This window comes from Hipposideros armiger, unplaced genomic scaffold, assembly GCF_001890085.2.
Source record: "Hipposideros armiger isolate ML-2016 unplaced genomic scaffold, ASM189008v1 scaffold_105, whole genome shotgun sequence".
Classification (NCBI taxonomy): Eukaryota; Metazoa; Chordata; class Mammalia; order Chiroptera; family Hipposideridae; genus Hipposideros; species Hipposideros armiger.
The window spans coordinates 2,023,670-2,042,563 of record NW_017731455.1 but is presented as its reverse complement, the minus strand read 5'-3'; positions in this window follow the sequence as shown (position 1 = coordinate 2,042,563).

The following is an 18,894-nucleotide window of genomic DNA, read 5'->3' as shown; positions in this document are numbered from 1 at the left end:
TGTTTGTTACTTCTAATGAGCTCGGATGGCACCTTCCCTGACTAATGTTCTGGTGAGATTTGCCTCACCTTGGAGACACAAAGCCAGAATGTTCCCTTGATAACACACAGAATAAAGAAATCTTGTTCGTTACAAATGGCAGGAGGAACAACAGAGTCTTGGATGTCTCTAAAATGAATTCAGCAGAGATTGTTCCAGGTGGGTGTTATGAACAACGAGGAGCAGAGACATGGCAAAACTCTATTTGTGCAGGCAGGAAGCCTTAGACACCGAGAACTGCTCTGCAAGACGTAATTTGAGACCTGTGACCTGACAAGCGTTCCTGGGCCAGGGTCAGAGGCACGTTCAAGACCAGGGCCCTGTTTCTCCCTATAAAAGGCTCTTTCGGTTCACCATTTGTCCACAGTGGGTCTCTGTTTGCCAAGGTCTACAAACCAACCTGCACATTTAATTCACCCGAAACAGGGGTGACTCTTTTAAGCAAGTGACATCCGGTTTTACCATCCAAATATTACAGGAGTGGCCCTCTGGAGCATTTGTCGTGGAAATTCTTATGATGTCAGCTCCAACTCAGTTGGAGAGGTATTTTGGTGACTGGGAAGGCTCAGGTAGGGAGGGGAGATACTTTGAGCCATCTCTAAAACTGTACTCCGCAGGCAGCTGATGACTTCATCAGCAGCAGGATAAGCACAAAGAAACCATTGTCAACCATGGTGAAAAGCAAGGACATCGCACACGCACAAAATGACTTTAGAAGAAAAACAAAGCTCCCTAAATATGGGAAACAGAGGACGGGACCCACTAGTGTTGGAGGAATAGAATCTGTTCAGACACTTTTTTTGAGGTAATGTGTCTAGGATTGTGTAAAGAATAGAGATTCATTTGTTCATTTATTTATTCAAAAGGTATTTGCTGAGAACTTTCTATGGGCTCACAACTATACTAGGGCCTGGAATTTCAAAGATGTATCTTACAAATAGTTCCCGCTACTGGGAACTCTAGCTGGAAGGAAAACAGACAAGCAAAGAAACATTTGCCATAAAATAATGGGAGTATGTACCAGAGAGAAGGAGTAAATCTTCCGGGAAAATGGGAGGAAGTTTGAAAAAAGTTGCCCAGGGGAGGGAGGTGGCTTCCGCTTTCTCTTTGGAATAATCACCATCATGTCATCCAAACAAGTTGATAGGCACACACACACACACACACACACACACACACACACAGACACACACACACACTTCATTCTATCTGTAAATGCTAGGTGGTTGCAGGAGTCAGTAGTCTGGGTTCTGAAATTCTCTTAATCTTGGGGGCAAATAACTAGGCACTTAAGAAATGCTTCTAACAATGATGAGCATGAGTCACCTAGATGGAGAGATTTATTTATTCTAAGAAAAACAATAAAGATGCTCTTTCTTCCTGTGGAAAGTTTGGGAAGATGGGATAGATGAGATGAAAAGGATTTAAGGCAATGGAAACAGAAACAATTTTTAATAAGCTTATAAAAAAAAAGGAGTGGAAACAGCTGTTGCTAGGGAAGTAAGTGGAGATTTTAAATGGCAGTTTTATTCCTTCAGTCTCTTCTGAACTTGGCATCTGATCTCTGTGTGTGTTTTTCTGGTGTAGCCCATGAAGTCCAGCTTTCTGTCTGCCTTGGTCCTGACCTTTGTAACTAACTGAATGACATATGCCCAGAGGACAGATTGGCTCAGAGGGAGTTGCAGCCGCAGTTACATAGAAAGTGGACGGCAAACCCGAGGCTGGCTCAGGAGATGTTAGGGAACAGATGTGGATGGCAGTGTGGGAAGCAGTGGGCTGTGAGGATGCAGGGCTCGAGTGCCCCTCCCTGCCTCCCATTTCCAGAGAAGACACCCCAAAACGGAGATAGGGAACTCTGCAGCATTAACCAAGGGCTTCGCTGTCCATCATGGTTGTCAGTCACGCCTTCTGTCAGTCCATTTTGGGAGATATCTTCCTCATAGGTCTGCTGTGAGCATTGCTGAGTTACTATATGAAAACCACTTCAGACGGTGCCTGCTGACACACAGAAAGTGCTACGTAAGTGTCGCTGTTATCTCAGAGGTTAAGGAATGTCATATATATATATACACACACACACACACACACACACACATACGTGTGTGTGTGTGCATGGGCACACACATGCATTTGAGTTGGGAATGTTTGAGAAAAGAAGAACTTAATGCCTTTGAGAGCTTTCTCACAAATTAATAAGTAATTGTAGCCACAACATAGTGCTTCCTCCCATCCGGGTGCAAAGAAGTTTCAACTTTTGGTTTATAAACATGGAGGTCATGGTCCTAGTATGTTAAAGCTGGGATGAACCTGAGGTGTCTCCCACTATCTGCTGGCTGTTACTGATGAGAAAACACTCAGAAAGCAAGGCTCACCAAGAGATGAGCTGCTCAAGTGGACTGAGATGCTCGGCTCAAGTGGATTTTTGTGGGAGCTGGTAGGGAGCAGAGTGGAGATGCTGGGTGCTGGCCAAGGATCGGGGGTGGAGGGACCATGAGGAAGAGAGCCTGGGAATTCACAGAAAGGGGTGGAGGTGCTTTTTGAACTCTCATGCTAAGGAGGTAGAGGGGCAAGGAGCCACAGTTGATATCTGGGTTACATAAACAATGCAAGTATTAGCAGTCTAGGAATATGCATCCTGAGAAAGAATGGGGTCATCCTGCCTTTTAATATTTAAAAGCAGGTAAAAAAAAAAATAGCTTGCACTCCCAGTCTCACATATAGTGGAAGCCCAGGCCCAATCTTACTATTTTCATGAATGTCTAGAGGCTTACATTTTCTTTCTTACCCCTCTCTCCAAATCTTGTCACTGAGTAATTTTTTTATCTTGACCTAGGTTCACCTGCTCTAACGGTCCTTTCCATGTTACCCCATGTTCACCAATATGTGCTACAAGCCCTTTTAAAAATTTTCCTTAACGAACCCAACTCAAGACAAAGGATGTTGTAGATTTTTACTGAGGAGGAGTCACAGCACAGCCCAGACAGACAACTTGAATCACTTATTAGACTTTCCTGGGGTATAAATCTCCCTTGGCGTTTTCCCACCCCTAGAAATGTCTCACTGGCTGTCTTCGCTTGAACTCTAGTCTCCCTCCATTTTGCTGGACTCTTCTTCCTTTTTTTGAGGACCAATTGATGTCAATTTTTACCTGGGCACTTTTTCCTTTCTCCTGGAATGTTAAATACATTTTACTTTACTCTGCTGATCTACCTACTTTTTATCTCCTCCATCTTCCATATCATGGCTGGAGCCGATCTTTTCACAACCAGAATAGCCCTCCGAAAAGTTCTTCTAAATAATACTTTTCTCCCTAAAAGGAATTTTTTTGGGGAATTGGGGAGAGGGGAACAGCATTGGGGAATTGGGGAAATGGAACAGACAGGTAGACAAGTTGCTGTTTCTGTTCTTCAGTCTAGTTGTGGAGGACGTCACTTCACTGGCCCAAGTTGGCACCATCATTGTGCTCTTCCCTGGTGAGGCAGATCAGTCACAGGCTTCTGGACGGCCACTCACTGCGGCTGCTGGCTGCTCACGCTGGCTGCTGGCTACACACGGTAGCCCATGACAACCCACTGCCACAGGGGCTGCAGCCTACGCCGTTGTCACCGGCAACTCACAGCAGCCCAGCTCCAGGTTGAGCTGTTGTTCAGCATCTTAGCTGTGGAGGGCAGTGTCACTGGCCCTCATATGTGGGATCCGAACCGGGGCCCTCTGGCGTCCCAAGCCAGTTCTTAACCAACGCGCCACTCGGCCGGCCCGCCTAAAAGGAATTTTGCCATTGACTTTTAAAATGATGCATCCCCACCTCTACTTCATTAAAGCATTCTAATTTCTTAATTTACAGAGGAGGAAGGAAAGCGATGAACATTTCCTGAGAACTTATGACAATCTGCCCCTGACCTAGTGCTTTTTATGAAGCATTTTATTCAATGCTCACAAAAGCCCCCTGGGAGGGGGGTCATCACGCTGGTTCACAGACGGACGTGAGCGTCAGGACGTAAAGATGCCCCAGGGGACACTGGGTGGTGAACGGTGGCCTCTGAGTTCAAGCCAGAGTCTTTGGACTTCAGCATGTGTGATGTTTCCATCATTCATCTTGCCTTAGGAGAGAGCAGATGACCGTGGAAAGCTCATCTGTAGACATTTTCTTCTATTGATCGACCACACTTCTCCCTCAGTCCAGGCTTCCCCGCTCCCTACAGAGTCAGCTCTGGCTGTCTTCTCCTCCCCTCCTGCTCTCCTCCAAGGGTACTTGGTCCTGGCTTCTGTCGATCCCAACTCCAGCGTGGCTCCTGATTCTGTTCTTTCCTGCTCTAGATCAAACCCCAAGCCCTGTCCAGAAACTCCTGGAGTAGACTCCACAGACCTCCTCGCCCTCAGCGTCTCCTCCTCCTCACCCATCCTGGACTTCTGGCTGATAGACTTGTGCCCCTGCCCTGTGGTGGACGTGTGGTTAAGACCCTGGGATGGGAGTCAGAGACATGTGGGTCCAAAGTGCAGCCTGGCTTCAGTTATGTGACCTCAAGCAACCTGAACAATTTGCTTTAGTTTTCTCTTCTTTAAAATGGGGACAATAAGGGTACCCATCTCAGAAGGTTGCCGTAGGGTTCAGTGACATGATGTAGCTAAGGCGATCAGCCCAGGGCTGGTGAATATAACAGTAAGGGATCATAAATGGTAGCACTTGGTGTGGTTAGTGACATGGCAGTCTTGTTACCACTAGCCTCTTCAAGCCCTTCATCAACCCTTAGTGCCGGCCACCCCAGACTCTTTGGCCTGACATTCAAGTTCTCAGCCACCTATAATCTAGCCTGAGCCCACCTTTCTACCCTCATATGTTGTGCTTTAATAATGGTGAACCACACCCCACTCCCTGGATGCAGCCCCTGGCTTTCAGCCTGGGGTAGCCACCTCTACCAAGAGACAGTCTAACCGTGTCTTCAAGCCTGGCTCAATCACTTCCTCTGAAAACTATTTCCTGACCCACTGTCCCTAGCCTTTATTGGGTGATGTAGTGTTTACAAAAGACCCCTTCTTACATTCCTATTTATGTAAAAGGTACAAAATTCTATGTTTAGCAGGCACTTTAAAAATAATCTTTATTGAAAAGTATAAAAACTGAATTAGGATTGTTGTAGGAGGTTCAGGGCTGTGCACTTTCTTAGGCTCAATTATGACTGTGCTAGAGAATAAAGGGTGTTTTCTGACTCTGGGTTTAGAGTATTTCACTATGTTCTTGCTTCACTGGAGTCCCTCCCTATCTACACATTGCTTTAGGGGGCAAATCACAATTTAAAATCCTGACAATACTGTCCTCATTTCCTGTTTGCCCCAGGGTGTCTGAACTCATGATTACAGTGAATCAACAGCTTAAAAGAGAAGGCAGGATCTGACTCTACAGCTTTCCTTTACACTCAAATTCAAAGAAAATGGAGATTTTCCTCTTGCACTTAGGGTAGGGAGGGCCTCACTGGCAAACTCAAAACTGCTTGTTGGAAAGAGACGTCCTCGGGTACCACTGCCAGCTCCTTAGACCATCGACTTAGATAAGGTTTTGTTTTGAAATATAAAGAGACTTGTTTTGGTTTCAAAAATGAGAAAGAACGCTTTGTTTCCTCTCTTCTCGGGCCAGCTTCTGTAGAGTAGGTCATCGACCTAATATTTCCTCAGCACTGAGATATAGGATTCCCTTTGAAAGGTTAAGCTTGGCCCGCGTTCACAGAGAGCTACGATTTCCTGACTTCGGCTTTCTCTGTTGAGTTTGTCTTCTATTCAGAATTCTTTGGATGGGAGACGGTCATGGTTCCTGGGTAGGTTGGGAATGGTATGGTCTTTGGCAGGTCTCAGTTTCCAGGAACCTCTGTTATACCCTCTGTCAAAGGGCCTTTCCCCAAATCCCTGTTTTACCCAGTTCTGCCACTTCCTTTCATGGTAGCAATTCAGTGCTCTGCCGGCTGAGGAGCTGGCGCTTTCCACAATGGTTTCACTTATGCTTATACATCCTTCTAATTGCTGATGATACAGCAGCTGTCCCCTGTGTTGTCCTCTCATTCATCCATTGGTTGGAAACCAGCTCTCTTATTCTAAACATGGGGCATGGAATGTATTCGAGAGATTTTCCAATGGTCCTGTTTTAACAATAGTCACAGGGACCTATGTTAACTGGACCCTTAAGACTGACAGGCCTGAGCTAAGCATTTCACATTCATGAACTCGTTTCTTCCTGAAACCAATCCTATAAGATAGACGCGTCTGATCCCTATTTTATATGTGAGGAAACTGAGCTTACGCAGCATTCTCAAGGTCACAGAGCTTCGAAGTTCTGGAGACAGAATTCTGCCGGATACCCAGTCCATGCTCTGAGCCTTCCCTCTACGTCTCCTGCTTTGCTCAGAAAGTCTTCATTTCCCCGCCGCTTGGCAGCGAGCAGCGTGTTTGTTCAAAACAAAGCCCTAGATCTTTTCAGCTCATCCAGCATGACTTCCCTTGAGCATTTTGTTTTGAGGCTAAAAAAAAAATCTGAACATGAGCATCTCAATTAAAGTGACTTTGAAAAGATTTATTAGCAGATTGCTTTCATCTTGACCATAACTAATCCTGGAAAGGGGAAAACAAGACAAGTGGCCAGAAGTACTCTTTGAAAAACACCGTGCTTGGTGAAACTGGCACAGAGTAGCTTTCAAGAATACATTCAGTTCCCACAAGCCTGCCTGGGGTCAAAGTGACAATAAAGAAGATGTCTATAAAACAATTAGGCCATGCCAAGGAGATGGGGGAAACAGCCAGAGGAAAACCACCACATTCAGTAGTCCGTTATCCAGAAATACATGCAACCAACTGATGCTGAACCTAAGGCGGTGGTCTCACGTTCAGACTCCCTCCCTCCTTCCTTCATTTCCTGACTTAAACATTTATTGAGCTCCTACTACATGCTCATCACTAGGTGCTGAGGGCTCAAGGGTGAACACACAAGATCTCTGCCCACATGAGGCTTATTGCAAGTGGGAAAGATAATAACAAATAAATTAACACATATGTAATAGGCCAAGTAGCGACAATAACTATGATGAAAAAGTAACCTGAGTGAAGTGGCTGGAGAGTGATGGCACATCCCTTTTTAGGTAGAGTGGGCCATGAAGGGCTCTCTGATGAGATAACACTTGAGCAGAAACTAAGAGAATTAAGGGATTAAACCACCTGGATTTGTGAAGAAAGCATACTGCACAAAAAGGGCACAGCAAGTGCAAAGGCCCTGAGGCAGGGGCATGCTTGTCATTTCAAGGAATTGCAAAAAGACAAGTGCAGCCAGAGTGGGGTGAGTGATGGGAAGAGTGGAGGAAATGAGTGTGTAGAGCACACCAGGGTGACATCAGGGCCCAGGTAAAGAGTTTGCCCGCCACTGGGCCTTTCCAGTGTTAGTGGGGTAGGACTGGCCCCTTCTGTGGGCTAAACGTTTTGCCTCTGTTAGCTCCTTTGACCCTCTCAACCAGGCTCAGAGTCGAAAGATGGCTGCTAGAAGTTCTTTTCCCTTTCTCTCACACATGTGGCCCTTTCCCGTCGAGAGCCTTTGCGCCCTCCTTTTGAACGTGGGTGGCCTTGTGACTTGCTTTGGATAAGAGAATGTGGCGGAAACAATGCTGTGCCATGTCCAGACATGTTCTTTCAGGAGCTGGGCAGCTTCCATGTTTTCTCGGGGGAAGCCTGTCACCATGTAAAGAAGCTCAGGCTGGACTACGAATGATGAGATGCCAGTGGGGAGAGAGAGGAGACACATGGAGGAACACCAGACAGAGGGGAGACGCTTTCCTAGGTTCCCACCCTGGTCTAGCTGCTGGCTGAGTCAGCTGATGCCACCTGCAGCAGAGCTGCCTATCTGAACCCTGCCTAAATTCTTGGCCCACAGCATTGTGAGAAGTAATTTACTATTGTTTTCAGCCATTCAGTTTGGGGGTATTTTATTAAGCAGCAATAGATATAAAAAATTGTTGATACCTTTACCCCTATCTTATAAATCAGAGGTGGGCAAATATAGCTATTGGGCCAAACCCAGGCTGCCCTCTTGTTTTGTAAAGTTTTATCGAAACACAGCCAAGCTTACTCATTTACATATTGTCTGTGGCTGCTTTCATGCTACACAGCAAAGTTGAATAGTTGCAACAGAGACCATATGGCCTGTAAAACCTAAAACATTTAATGTCTCTCCCTTAACAGAAAAGTCTGCTCGCCCCTGTTACAGATGACATTTCATGGGATTAACTTGGCCAAAATCACTCAGCCAGTAAGTGGTGGGGGTTGGGATTCAAATTCAGGTCTGTATGATTCCCATGTGTTTTACATTCTGCCACACTGACTCTTAGATCAGTTCTTACATCAAAGGTGCAGACCCAGGGAAATTAAAAACAAAAAATGTTCTTGCTGTGTGCTAAGTTACATAAAATCAAGTGACAATGATGTCATGCTGTTTTTTTAGGAGGGAGGGGAGATTTATTTCTTCTTCTTTCCCTCCTTTATTTTTTATGTATATTATGGAGCTGCACTGGGTTTTGAGTTCAAGACCTACTTGCAGACCCTGGCACTGCCACTTTATATCTGTGTGAGCCAGTTACTCAACCCCCATGACACAGCATCTAAAACAGTGTTTCTTAATTTTTTATTATTGCCCCCCTTTTAACATCTTTTTCGTAATTGTGCCCCATGAAATTTTAATACTGAGGTTACACTGTAAATCTGCTTAAAAGGGTAAGATTTTCACCCCCTCCCCAAGAAGTGATTTTCACCTCTTTGGGGGGTGATATCATCCCATTTGAGGATGCATGATCTAAAAGATAGGTGCCCTGGGTGCAAGCTTTATTCCTGAAGGGTTAGACCTTGACACTTGGAATTGACTTAGCAACTTAGGGAAGTCATCTACCCAGGGCAGGGCATCATTCTAGAAGCCTGGTAAGTGTTACCTCATTCACTCTCAGCAACTCTGTGGGGTAGACATTCTTACCATATCCTTCCTGAAGAGGAACCAGAGGCACAGAGAAGTAATTTGTCCAAGGTAACCTGGCTAGCAAATGGCAGTGACAAGATTTGACTCTGTGCCACCCTAACCTCGAAGCCATCACTCTTAACCACGAGTAGAACACCCCTCTGAGAACACAGGGTGTTTTCGAATCTGAAGGTCCATTTCTGTTTTTCCCCAAGATAGGTCTTGTAATGACTCTGTAGAATAGTGGTTCTCAAGGACCAGCATATGAGTCTCAAGGACTCATTATACATGCAAATTAGCAGGCCCCACCCCAGACCCCCTGAAACAGAAATTCTGGGGATGCGGCCCACCACCAATCTCGGTCTTTGACCTGTCCTCAGGTATCTTGATGCAGGCTGAAGTTTAAGAAGCAATGCTGGAGAGGTTTTCTCTTGGGAAGGACTTGGTATGTTAGGTCTAGCATAGTGGCAATGAGTTGGGAAGTGTGTTCTTCATGGTTCTGAATTGCGCCAATATCCCTAAGGGAATTTATCTACCTGTCTTCGCTATTAGGACAGGTCTGATTTCTTCTTTAGAAATAAATACCCTTCTATTCCATCCCCACATCTCATCAACATCCCCAAGCTGCTTTTGCTTTGGCTAGGGACCTTGGCTTCAAAGGACTGTTACTTCAAAGGCTTCCCCAGGATCTAAGTTGTCGTGATAAGTTGTGCCACCACCTGTGACATGTTTTTCAAATGTTCTACTCTAACAGCCCTATTGTTGCTTTATTGGTCACTCAAGGCTAGGTTGAACTGTGGTAACAAACAGGCCCAATATTTTAATGGCTTAAAATAGAGGTAGTAGGCATGTCCCCACCACACACACACATATACACCCATGCACGCAGACAAGGTAACTACATGATATGATGGACGTGTTAATGAACTTAATTGTGGTAATCATTTCACATTGTATAATTACATCAAATGATCATGTTGTACACCTTAAAAATGTGCAATTTTATTTGTCAACTGTACCTCAAGAAAGCTGGAAGAAAATAAAAGAAATGCTCTACTTAAAAAAAGTCATTGCTATGTAAGCAAAAACAATAACAGAAGTAGGCAAGCTATGCCTGTGTTTATAAATAAAGTTTAATTGGAATACAGCCATGCTTATGCATCTTCATGTCATCGAGGGCTGCTTTCACATGACATATGGCAGAGTTGAGCAGTTGTGCTAGAAATCACATGGCCTGCAAAGTTGAAAATATTTAGTCTCCAGCCATTTACAAAAAAAGTGTGCTGACTTTAAACAAAAATGGTTTACCTTTCCCCATTCCAGGATTCTGCTCCATGTCGTCCTCATGCAAGGAATTTGACCAATGGTGGCTCCACCACAGGGAACATGGAGGGCTATTATGGTAGTAAAGGGAGTTCCAGGGAATCTTACACTGGATTCTCAGAACTTCCACCCAGAATGACACATGTTCCTCACTCTCTGATTTCATTGGTCAAAACAAACGATATGGCCCCATCTGACCTCCAGTGGCCAGAGAAATGTCTCCCCCCACCCCCCCCCTGCCGCCATGTGCCCAGGTGAGAGTATGCAGCATTGATATGGATGACAGTCACTGCCAGTGGAAAGGCCAGGGACAGGGAGCCAGCAAGAATGGTGAAGCAGGGTTTTGAGCTCTGTAACCACAGGCAGCCTTACCTTTTAGAAAGTTCTCATTGTGCCACTTTGTTTTTACCAAAGACCTATACCAGTACAGTAATGGATTTTTTTTGTAAAAGTGAAAATCCTCTTTGGATTCTTTTTGGAAAACAGGTATAGCTGGTCCTTGAATAACACTGTTTTTTTTTTTTTCAACGTTGTTTTGTAATAACGTTAATGAGATGCCATAGGAAACTAACTCCTGTGTATATCAATTAGTCTATGCTAAAATTGGCTTTATTATACCTTGTTTCGCTTCAAGTCACAGAACCCCCTGTTTATGATGTTAAGTGAGGACTTACTGTGCTAATGTAGGTAGAACTAATGTACCATGAACTTTCAGAAACTGGAGGATACTCTTTGCTTTCTGCTATTTCTGCTTAGGAAAGTTTTCATAGAAATGCTCTCTGTTTGGATAGTGGGGGAAACCTGTATTTTCTTCATAGACTACAAAACTTAGGACCTGTACTCAGGGTACCCCAGCATGGGAGAAGCTCTAACGAGTGAGGAAGTTAGCATAGTTGGCCATGTAGTCATTTTATAGACAACTTGCTGATCTTGATATGCTTGATGTTATCAAATTGTCATTAGCATGTTGCAGGGAGCTACTTCTGTGCTAAAGAAAACGAGCTGATAACAGTTGTTGGAATATTTTTGCATCTATAATTAGGTATTTTGTTCCAAATGCAAATAAATAAATAAATGGATAAAACAAGCTCTAAATTTCAAAGAAATCAAATTTCCAGTAGTAAATAAACTTTAATAACATGGACAGGGCATGTTGACACGATGTGGCTGGGGAGAGTGACAGTAGCTGTGTAGCTGTGGAGGCTGTTGAGAGCAGTCCTAGCTGAGGCCAGCCAAGGGGTCCTCAGGAAAGACTGGGAAGAAACATATGAACCTTTTGTGGGAGGAGAAAGATGAAACCCTTTCTTATCGATCTCTACTCTCTCTAGATGCTCATCACTATAAGCAGTAAGCACATTTCAAATCCCCACTAGACAAAGCACTGGGCCCATGCCCCCTTGTTAAATAAGTGTCAAAGCCTGAATTTGAATGAGGCAATCTGATTGCAGGGCTGTGCCCTATACCACTACCATAATGCTCAGCTATGGTTGATTAGTTTCATCGTCCCATAATACTGTTTGGCTACATGATTACATGATGTTAGTGCTATGTTATTAAATGTCACTGAATATACACCTATCCTTTAATTGTTCGCTTTCTAAATTTTTGTTCTCTCTACCTTTCCTTTTAATATTATTATTTTTTTATTTTTCAATTACAGTTGACATTCAATATTATTTTATATTAGTTTTAGGTGTACAGCATAGTGCTTAGACATTTATATATAATTTACAAAGTGATCCCCTTTATGAGTCTAGTACCCACCTGGCACTATGCATAGTTTGTACAATATTATTGACTGTATTCTCTATGCTATATTTTATATTCTCGTGACTATTTTGTAACTACCCATTTGTACTTCTTAATCCCTTCATGTTTATCACCCAGCCTTCCAACCCCCCTCCCATCTGGCAACCATCAGTTTGTTCTCTGTATCTATGGGTCTATTTCTGCTTTGTTTATTCATTAATTTTGTTCTTTAGATCCTACATATAAGTAAAATTATATGGTATTTGTCTTTCTCTGTCTGACTTATTTCACTTAGCATAATACCCCCTAGGTCTATCCATATTGTCACAAATGGTAAGATTTCATTCTTCTGTATGGTCAAGTAGTATTCCATTGTATAGATGTACCACATTTTATTTACCCAGTCATCTATTGATGAACACTTAAGTTGCTTCCATACCTTGGCTATTGTAAATAATGCTGCAATGAACATAGGGGTACATACATATTTTCAAATTAATGTTTTGGATTTCTTCAGATACCTATCTCTTATTTCTTAATGGCTGCAGAATACAGATGTACCAATTTATTTCATTTATTATTGATTCTTGTGTTAGTCCACATTTTGCACTGTTATAGAGTCCATTGTGATGAGAACTTTAGTTTTTGCACACAATTTTAATCATTTACTTAGAAAAAGTTCTTGTAAGTGGACTATCTGGATCAAAGGGTACACATGTAGTATCACTGCATATGTTGTGTTAACTCCACATAGATGTCACTCCATGTAAATAGCAACCCCTGGAATTGTGCAAATCCCACACAGACTTGTAGCATTGTGTTTAGATTTTAAAAGTCTATAACTGCCAGTCTTCCATAAAGTCTGTACTAATTAATGCTCCCACGAGCAGTATGCAGGAGGGTATTTCCACCCGGATTGGATATGATATCATTAATAAGAAGAAAAACCTCTGGCAATTTGAAAAGTGATAAAAGGTATTGTTTCAATTTTGCATTCAATCAAGTATTTTGAAAATTGCATCAGTGTGCTCTCATGATTTCCCTCCGATCCAATTGCCTGCACTCAGAATGCTTCTTCTCCACAGTATTCAGTGATGCTGCCAGTGTCTGATCAGAGCGAGAATCTTTCAGGCCAAGGAAGCACGATATGAAGTATATGTGCCAATGATGACTGCATTAGGCAATGTCTGGCTTAATAGAATACAGCTATATTCACATATCTGCCTCTTCATTTTGTTTTTGTATTCTGCCAGATTAAAATCTATTGATCTGTCTTGCACTTTGAATGAATTTTTATTTTAAGTCATGCCTGCTTTTGTAGCATCATTGGTCATTTGGAAAATATTGTGTTTTTTTTTTTTTTTTAGATATGCACATCTTATAAATGTTGACACATTTCATACGATAATTTGTTAAATTAGGTTTGTTAATATTGCTTGGCCCTGCCTAAGGAAGCATACCTGGTTTTGGAAGAATGGATATGAACAACTAGATGAGAAATACTGAAGCCTCCTTTGGACCCCAGGCTGTATAAGGAAGCGTCAGCATGGCAGGCTCTTCTCTGGCTCTTATGCAAACATGTGTACAGATACATTTCTCAACTTTAGACCTTAAGAGCTTTCGAGGGAATAATTTCCAAAGCAATTACTTCCCGCTGTTAATAGTCAATTAACAAGTGGAGATAATCATCCCTCAGTTGTATTGTGGGTAGGTAGAGCAGTCTTTTAATGTACTAATTAATCTAGCTGGGCAAGAGCAGTTTATTTGGAATATATTGAAGGTTCTGAACCCCCCAAATTTCATTTTTCACCATGCCGATAAATAATTGAAGCCCGCAGCTTTCATTTGTCCTATTCATCCCTCTTCTTTGATGCCACTCACCTTTGAAGTACGGTTCTTAATAGGCAAAAGCTATTTATCTATTTCTTTAATAGCCTCATGAATATTGCTTCCCTGTTATTTCTTGCTAGCATTTACCAGTTCTCTCCAGAGTCATATTTTTTTTAGCCTTCTTTTTCTCCTAATGTGTTGACTTTGGTCACCATAAACATATAGGTTACTTAGGATTTTCTAAGGACTAGTAATGACTTTAATGTAATGCGTTCTGAATTTACCTGTGCTTTAAAATCACCTAGGGAAACGGGTGACATATAAAACGCAAACCCCTAGGCTTCACCTCCCCCCTCCCTCGCCCCTGCCCCCTGGTAATTCCAGTTCAGAAATTCTGGGTTGAGCCCAGAATCTGCATTTTAAATATTTGCCTCATTCCCGCATTCCCAGGGATTGAGAGGCAGATGACCTCACTTGCAGGAATACTACTTGGGCGGACAACTGAAGTCTTTGGTAGTCTTTCCTAGTTGAGAAGTAAACTTCTAGAAAATAGTAAGATGCCTCTTTAACTGAGCCGCCAGCTTGAGTCTCTGAACTTATTTCCTGACTGATCTGTGAATGAGTTGAGAAATAAAACATGGGAGTAGCAGATGGGGGCTGAGGTATCCTCCTCATTACTGACTGATAAGGGCTAATTTGTAAGACAAAGTTCAGTGTGAGAGCCAAATAGGTCACAGACCAACCACCGGAATGTGGCAGCCTGTCCTCGGCTGCTGGGGGCTGAGGCAGGCCTTTCCACACTGCGTGGAGGAAGGAAAAAACCTCTTTTTGGGGGGCAACGTGTGCCAGGGTGGAGAAGCAGAGAGGAATGTGACTAGTTTATGTTTCCTAAATTTACTAATCTGGTAAATGATTTTCCCTTGCTGGGAGCAGAATGAATACACAGGTAGAGGGAGCCACGGGGATCCCCTTTACTTGTCAGGAACTAGCAGGAGTAGAGGAAGCAGTGTTTTTCACCTTCATCTCCACCTCCCAATACCTGGCCCCAAATCAAAAACTCTGGCAGCCCCCTGAGGTCACTGGTCTCCGAGGAAACAGATCCTCTGGTGGGAATGCCAATCAGTGCAACTTTCTCCAAGGCAATGTCACAAAATATTTCAAAATTACAAATGCAGGTGTCGTTTGCCTCAGCAGTCCTCCTTCTAGAAACATCCTACAAATGTACTTAGAGGTATGCAGTGGTGAATGTGTAAGGGCAAAAATGGTAGCATTGTGATTAATAACAAAAGATTGGGATTGCCATTAATAAGAGGTTTAAATAAACCATAATATATCCATATGGAGGAATGCTATGAGGCCATAGAATATCTGCGAACTTTTAACATTCTGATACAAAACAATCTTCAAGATAATATTTTTCAATGAGAAAAGCAAGGTCAGAATTACTTGTATACTATGCTACCATGAATATAACCAAAAAGGAGAGGGTAATGAGAGTATTATTGGCTTAGATGATATAGAATATCTCTGGAAAGACAGGACAAAAAAAGGGAGAGGAAATGGGGTGGCTGGGGAGGACAGCAGGGAAGCTTATTAACTGTATATAATTCTGAAAACTTGACCATACAAATGTCACCTATTCAAGAAATTAAATGATAACAACAGCAAAGCCAGCCATCTTGACAACTACTTTCGTATCAGCCAGCACCTTTGTCTCTAACGCCAGTATTTCAACTTCTCGCCCATGGATAATCCCAGAGGATTTATGTCTTCCCCAAATCTAGCAAGATTTCCCCAGCCTGGGCCCCTTCCTAATCAGCTCTCACCATCCTTCCAGGCGTATGTCTGTGACACTTGGAGCAACTCTGTGCTTCAGGCAAACCTGTCTCTGCCTGGTTCTCCCCGTCTTCCCACCTCACTGGGGCTTGGTTTTACCCAAATGGATGCTTCTCTCCTCCCACTCTTTGGAGCTCACGGTCTAGCTACATTTTTTAAATGAAGCTCTGCAAACAAACAGAATTGCAAGTGGTCTCTTCTCTGAAGGTCAGCAACCATTGTTCCCTGTGTCTCTTATTCAGCATTTAATTGGCTTTTCTAAGATGGTTAACTTTTCAACTTTAGTCCCAGAGAATTGAGATGTGCAAAGGAAATGGGTCTCTTCATGTTGTCTGTGGATGACCTGAGCCCCCATCCAAGAATCAATCAATCTCTTTCTCCGTTTTAACGGGAGAGGTGATGTTTAATGGTTTTTAGCTTTATCTAAGTATTTACTATAAGATTATTTCAACAGAGAAGTTTCCTGTTAAATGTATAATTATTTCCTCCTAATTTTCTTTTAATTAAGGTGACCATGTAATTTCCCATCTAAACTGGGATATTTTTGAGAATGAAAGGGGGTATTAATCTGATGGAACATGAGGATGTTTTGTGTAAACCAGGACTACCCCAAGAAAAATGGGATGTGTGGTCACCCTAATTTTTACATACATGCCTTCAGAGACTCTTAACACCAAAGGGCAGCTGACTTGCACACCCCCCACACACACACACTAGTGACATCTACAGTTCCTTTTTCATGTCTCTCAGGTCTTCAACTGGCCTCTCATCTGGGCAGTCACCCTACATCTGGCATCCACTTGGTTGGGGTACCATGAGAGGTCTGCTGGCTCTCAGCTTGTACAATGCAGTGGAAATGCTTATACATGCAGGTTTCATCTAATTTAATATGTATCCAACCCCCCGACATTATTTCATCCACTTGAAAACAAAGGCTTTACAAAAATAGAAGCATCAAAGAGGTTAGGTATCTTGATAACCCAATGCATTATACAAATGTATGTTTGTAATGTGCTTTGGTATTTATAAAACATTTTCATTTACAGCATCTCCTGGGAACATTCCAACCCCTTTTGAAGTCACCTTTACTCAGGCTGACAGGGGTCTCCCTCCTTGGATGACTCAGCTATAATAAATACGTCAGTCTGCAGAGTTCCATCCTCCCTTCTCTCCTCCTTTCCAGTATTGTGGCAAAGAATACAGGGAAGGAGGCATGATTTATGTGACCTTAGAGGACTGCGGTGCAAGAAGGCTCTTGGCCTTGGGCAGATCTTTCGAGCTTGCTGACCTGGTACCCCACCTAACCATTCTGCTCCGATCCACAGCTAAGGGGGCTGCTCCTGTCTTTCCTGCTGCTGAATCTACATCTAATCTTTTTCAGCTCTGCCTGGGGCTTGTCTCCTTTCCCTGCTGCGTTAACTTTCCCCTTGGCATCTAAGGATAGGAGATCCCTCTGAAACTTTGCCATCTCCACTAACTGGCCTCTAGTCTGAGCATTCTCTTCCCACACACCGAGCCCTGACCTTGATAGGATCCATGGCTGGTCTGTTGGCCCTCAGTTTAGCATTTGCCCTCTATTGAAATCCAGGAAGACTCAGGAGAACAAGCTTGATCTTCTCTTTGCCTGGCCCTCCCACTCTATCTACCTAGCTATGTTGGGTCTCACTGTATTGGTGCAGTCCAGTTTGCAGGGTGATCTCCCAGGTCCCCAACTGTGATCTGGGTAGGAGGCCACCTGCCAATCGTGTATCCACCAGCTCCTTCCTCTCCAGGGATTCGTGGCTCAGAACACGTTTGATCCTGCAGATTTACCCCTTTCCTTCTCCCCACATTCCACTGGACCCAAAGGGACCGTGTCACAGGTTGGATTCCCTAGAAAGCAGATGCCAAGGTACAGATTAGCTTTCATGTTCCTTAAGGAGTCCTCTAGGGTTCATCACTTGTGGAAAGGAAAGGAATCAAGTCTGATTGGGCAGAGGGAGAGGCTGGGCGGTGATGCAGCCTCAGTGGCCCCAGCCAGCCCATGGGGAGCTGGGAATGGCCCTTCAGAGTTGTCCTGAGTTGGGGCAAGAGGACTGAGCCTTTATCCTGCCCTGCATCTACCAGTTATTGAATGGACGCTGCCCTGCCGAGAGGGCATAGCACGGGCTAGGTGGCTTTTTAGCAGAGGCATTTTCTAAAGAAGGCTGGCACCCCAAAGAGGCCTATAGGACCACTGCGTCCACTACAGATTGAATTTCCTTTACTTCTCTGTCATATCGCCTTTTGGTTCTGGGGCAGCCATCATGGATACAAAGCTATACTGTTTACCTTGTAGAAGAAGGTCTGTGATTTAATATGCCAGGACTAGCTCTTGATATGTTAAGTGGAAGCTAAAAGAATTTAGAAAATAGTTTCATTCTCAGCAATGTCTGGCATATAACCAATTGTCTTGTAAGAAAATGCTATTTTGAATTTAAGAAGCTAAATTATAACCCTTTCTTTTTCTTTGTAGCTCTTCTGTAATAATCCTAATACTCCAAAAGCACCTGGTTAGGTAATTTGGGCTAACTAGGGAAAACCCAGAAAAAAATCACAGAAATATTTTTGAAATTACTTGTGATTTGCCTACATATATGTTTTTCTCTTTGCTTCTAGCTCAAAGTTACTGAAGGGCTGGGGACATGGTATTCTTATGCTTTTTAATCTCTCCTATGGTATTGAGCATATGTAGTCCACTAGGAAACCAATGATATATTTTATCATTTTTATGAAATTTCATGCACATTGGTGCATTAGTTATGTGTGCAATAAATTACCCCCAAACTTAGCAGCTAAACAACAAACATGTCACACAGCTGCCGAAGGTCAAGAAACTGGGAGCAGCTTAGCTGGTTGGTTCTGTCTCAGAGTCTTTCCTGAGACTGCAAATTGTTGTTCAGGGCAGCAGTCATCTCAAGGATTGATTGGGGCTGCTTCCACACTCACTCACGTGGTTGTTGGCGAGAGGCTTCAGTTCCTCATCAGTGGACAAGCTTGCTTCTCTAAGAGCAAAAGGAGAGAGAGACAGAGAGAAAGAACCTTAGAGGCAAGCCACAGCCTTTTATAACCTAACCTCAAAGGCGATATACTATCATTTCAGCCATATGTGATTGGTCACAGAG